Genomic DNA, 5,161 nt, shown 5'->3' on the forward strand with positions numbered 1-5,161 from the left:
TTGGGAGGCTGAGGCAGTAGGATTGCTTGAGCCCAGGAGTTTGAGGTTGCTGTGAGCTAGGCTGACGCCACGGCACTCACTCTAGCCAGGGCAACAAAGTGAGACTCTGTCTCAAAAAAAAAAAAAAAGAAAAGAAAAGAAACTTAGTTTTCCAGGTACAAGATCCTAGGCTGGGCATTGTTCTGTTTGAGAAGAATGAGAATGGGACCCTAGTCTCTTCTGGCTTGTAGGGTCTCAGTTGAGAAATCTGCAGTTAGTCTGATGGGTTTTCTTTTGTAGGTTACCTGCTTCTTTCACCTTACAGCTCACAGGAGGGCCTCTTTCATTTGGCCAGTCTGATGACTATGTGTCGTGGTGTCTTCCTATTTGCAATGTATCTCCCAGGAGTCCTTTGAGCTTCTTGTACCTGGATATCTAGATTTTTAACAAGGCCTGGGAAATTTTCCTACATTATATCCTCAAATAGTTTATCCAACCCTTGTGTATTTTCTTCTTCACCCTCAGGGATGCCTATAATTCTCATATTAGATCTCTTCACATAATCCCACATTTCTTGTAGGCTTTGCTCCTTTCTCTTATTTCTCTGCTCTATCTCTACAACTGACTTATTTAATTGAAAGGTGTTATCTTCAATCCCTGAGAGTCTTTCTTCTGTTTGATCTACCCTATTCTTGAGGCAGTCCACGCTGTTTTGTAATTCCTTAAATAAATTCTTCCTTTCCAGAAGTTCTGTTTGATTTTTCTTTAATATTACAATTTCTTTAGTGAATTTTTCTTCCAAGTCCTGGATTTTCTTTTTTTTTTTTTCAGTTTCTTTGTGTTGAGTATCCATTTTTCTCTTGCATATCATTGAGTTTCTTACAATCCATGTTCAAAATTCTTCTTCTGTCATTTTAGTGTTCTGAATTTGGTTGATATTCATTGCTAGAGACCTGGTGTTCCCCTTTGGGGGTGTGCTTTCAGTTTGATTCTTCATACTTCCAGAGTTCTTTCGCTGATTCCTTCCCATCTGGAGCAGCTGCTGCTTCTTACCTTTGGATTTTCTTTTAAATAATGACATGGCCAGTTTAGTATCTGAGCCAGTAGCTGGGTGAGATTTGACCACACCGTATATGATGAGTCAGTAAATGCAGTAAAAGGGTGTGCAAATTGATCTCCTTGTCAGTAGGTGGCGCTTGCTGAGAGGAGCAAGCTGCAGTGTTGTGTTGGGGTCCTGTAATCAGTTCTCCTTCCTCTGGAGAAGCATTCTAGTGCCTCAGGTGGTGGATGGGGCCCTGGGACATCCAAGTGTGTCCTTATTCTCCACACCGGTGAGGGTAGGTGGGGGAGTGAGGCTAGGCAGGGCTGCCTTGGGTGAGTCTGCCCTCACACTCCACAAATGCTGTTAGCCGGTATCAAAGGTCTGTTCTCTGCTTCTGGGAAAAGCTGCCAGGGAGGGGCTGAAATGGCCCCACTCAGCCAAAAAGTCTGCGTGTGGAGGTGGGACTGTCTGAGACCCACAGTCTGGCAGTGTGGAGCAGGTCTTCCTCCTTTCCAGCCTCCCCTATTCCACAGTTTCTCCCAGGCCCCTGGTGGCAGGCAGGACCTCGAGCCAGCAGAGCTCCCCTAATTGTGATGTGAGCCAGGAGGTTCCCTGCCCAGAATCACAGCCTGAGCTGGGAGCACAGATCTCCTATGGGGGGAGTATTGCCCCTCCAGTACGCTGCATCTAGGACCCACTCTGATCTGCCCCAGAAGGCACACGCACCTCAGTAGACTAGTTCACAAGTATCCCTTCTGTGGCCCCGGGCAATTTGATCAAGAGGTGGGTATACAGGATCTGGCCTGCAGGTCTGTCCCCTGGGCCCCAGAGATCAATCCCTGGCTCTGCCAGGGAGAAGAATGTTGGTCTCAAATCACCGATGGGGTACCCAAGCTGGTTCAATGTCTCTCTGTCTTGGGATTTACCCCACTCTGCTGGAGTCACCAGGCAAGCAGCACCTGGGAGGGCCAATGGGTAGGGAGCTCACAATCTGAATATCCCTCAGTTTGCTGCAGGGCCCCAAAAGGAAAAGTCCCATTCCCTGCAAATGCCTCTAGGTGGTGGCTCAATTGTCTCTCTTGGCAGCCACAGGTAGGGGAGGGGAAAGGGGGAATGAAGCAATATGGTGCCTGCCAATCAGCTTGAGTCTATGGAACAGGAGATGCCCCGAGGGAGCTGGGAGCCTGGTGCCCTGCCCACAAGAGGCTCACCACTCACTGACACCAGCAGTCTCTGGACTGGTATTGGCACGTCTCTCCCACAGCTCAGGAGCCCATCAGCAGTCTGAGATGCAAGGGAGGGGAGATTTAACCACTCCACCTACCCTTGTCACTGGTCTCCAAGCCTCTTGGGGTTTATATCCTGCCAATGCCTTTCTCCTTCCAGTTCTGCTCTGTAATTTCTTCCCATGGAGTCTCCTGTAGGTTCAGGCACCCTTCCTTCTGATCCTTACCTAATCTACGTTTGCCTATTTTTTTTTTTTTCACTTTCATCTAAAATCCATCTTTCTTGCAGAGACACTCTGGCTGGCAGTTCTTCTTGTCCACCATCTTGCCTCCATTCCTATCAGTCTGTTCTTATAGACAATATCCATCCAGCTATGTTTAAAGCTTTGAGAAAAGGAGTTAAGATGGAGTCTGGTTGGTCCTGTAAAGGTAACAGTGTACTTTTCGATTAATAAAAGCTTGTAGTATTTTCAGTTAATTCTATGTTATACTATGTGTGGCTTCAATATTGTGATCTGAACCAGCCATCTTCTGATCATAAAATGTGGTCGCACTTTGGGCAAGATAAAAGCTTGAAGTCCTGAAACACACTCACATCTACATTAACCATCACACAGAACATGAAAATAGCAAATGAAGTGCTGCTATTTTCAAACAAATGAAGTGCTTGCTATTAAACAAACTCTAAAATTATCTGGTTTCCATTTAGTGAATTTATATAAAGAATCATAATGGTTTTGTTTTTTTAAAAAAAAATATGTTCCTATAGAAAAATGTATATAAATACTTTTCACAATGTGGTCCTACTGATGTAAATGAATTCACATGTGGCATGCAACAGGAAGACTATTGGCTTTTACTATTTTCTGTGCTATATCCACACATTTGAAAAAGGTAATTCTTCCTAGAAATTCTGAAAAATAAAATTGAACTAAGAAATGATGACACTTAATATACCATAGAAATAGAATTCCATAATATATTAAGAATCTTTTTTTAAATTTTATTTTTTTTATTTCAGGATATTATAGGGGTACAAACATTTTGGTTACATGTTATGACTTTGCCACACAAAAACCATGATTTGAGGCATGCCCTTTCCCCCTTACAATGCTCATTGCGTCCATTAGTTGTAGGTTTACCCACCCCAAACCCCCAATCCCCAATGAATATTACTACTGTGTGAGCACCTTAGTGTTGATCAGTTTATATTAAGAATCTTGAGCCTGGAATATGGAGACAGGGATACCAAATGACTTGAGACCAATAATTTTATCTCCCTAAGCCTCTGATATCCAAACTGTGAAGATATGGATGCTAAATTCTCCTGCACCTGGATCTTTATTTAAGATTCAAATGAAGACAAAAGCAAAATGTCATTTGTCATTTAAATGTAACCCTATATAAATAAATATAAGTAAAATGTTATTTACCTCCTGCTTTGATTTTTGGTGGGAGGATAGCTCAACTAGGGGAGAGAATAGGTGATGGGACAGGCTTAGTAGTGATGGGGGTGGGAATATTTACACTGCATTCACGCCCCCAAGATTTCTCCCTGGTGGTACCTTCTCTCAGTTATTCAAGCAAACACCAATCAAGAATATTTTTTAATAAATTGCTTTTAATGGAAAATGCATACACGTGATACAGAATTCAAAAAGCACAAAAAGATATACCATGAAACGTAAGTCTCCCTCCTATCCCTGTTCCCCAGTTCCCCTTATGGAGAAAATCGTTGATTAGTACCATTTACTGTGTATTCCTCATGAAATATTATATTCATTCATAACCATATTTGTATAAAAATACATATTTTTACACAAGATTTAATATCTGCTTTGTATGCTAGCCTAATACTTAGAGCTATTATTTCCTGATTTTCATAACCATTAGTCCAATGCAACATGTTACACTGTCCTACTTTGTGATAAAATGCTCAGGAACGAGCCAGGAACATACTGAATTTAGAGTGTGTGCCCTTCCTTTACTTAGATATTATTTATAGATTTTCTTTTTTTCTTTTCTTTTTTTAATTTCAAAACATTATGAGGGTACAAATGTTTTTGGTTACATGTACCCCTTTTTAATGTTTGAGTCAGGGTTATAATTGTGCTCATCGCCCAGCTAGTGTTAATTACACCTTTGGGTAGGTTATTGTCCAGCCCCTCTTCCCCCCACCCCCACTTGATTTCTGCTGAGTTTTACTTCCCTCTGTGCACATGTGTGCTCTTTGGTTAGTTTCTCTTTAAAAAAGAATTAGGTACTTCTTGTCTTATTAAATGTATTTAAGGACAACTTCAGAATGGCCTAGTATTTTAAAAACAAAAGCCAAACATTATTAGATATATATGTCTTTTAAGGATATGAGAAAATAACCTCTGGTCATAATCCTCCCTATCCACTTTACATTAATGGAAACATTCATCTGTGCTTATCTCAAATTATTTCAAATGAACAGTTTCCATGTGAAAAAGCTAACAAACATTTGGTAGGCATAAGGAGCACTCTATTTTGACAGGCTCTTAGTCGTTTATAACTATCATGATTTTCTTGGTCTCTAATCAAAATTGCATAGTTAGTTCAACAGCTCATTTACTATTTCAGATACAATGAGGACACATTTATTTGGAAATGATTTTATCAGGATGTCTAGGCATTTATTATAAAAATAAACTATACTTTGCTTTTATATTTGTAAATGAAACAGTTGCACAGAACCTATTATATTCCAGGAGATATTAAAACTGTCATATTTACAATACTTGCAAGTGCTGTATTGATTATATTTTCCAAATCTGTGTTATATATGGCTCCATTTTAGCAGCCTTAATAAAAGTGAGAAGGTGGAAGGAACACTCAAAACTTTCCCATAATAATTTTTTTTTTTTTTTTGAGACAGAGTCTCACTCTTTTT

Source organism: Propithecus coquereli, unplaced genomic scaffold, assembly GCF_000956105.1.
Source record: "Propithecus coquereli isolate 6110/MARCELLA unplaced genomic scaffold, Pcoq_1.0 Scaffold63, whole genome shotgun sequence".
Classification (NCBI taxonomy): Eukaryota; Metazoa; Chordata; class Mammalia; order Primates; family Indriidae; genus Propithecus; species Propithecus coquereli.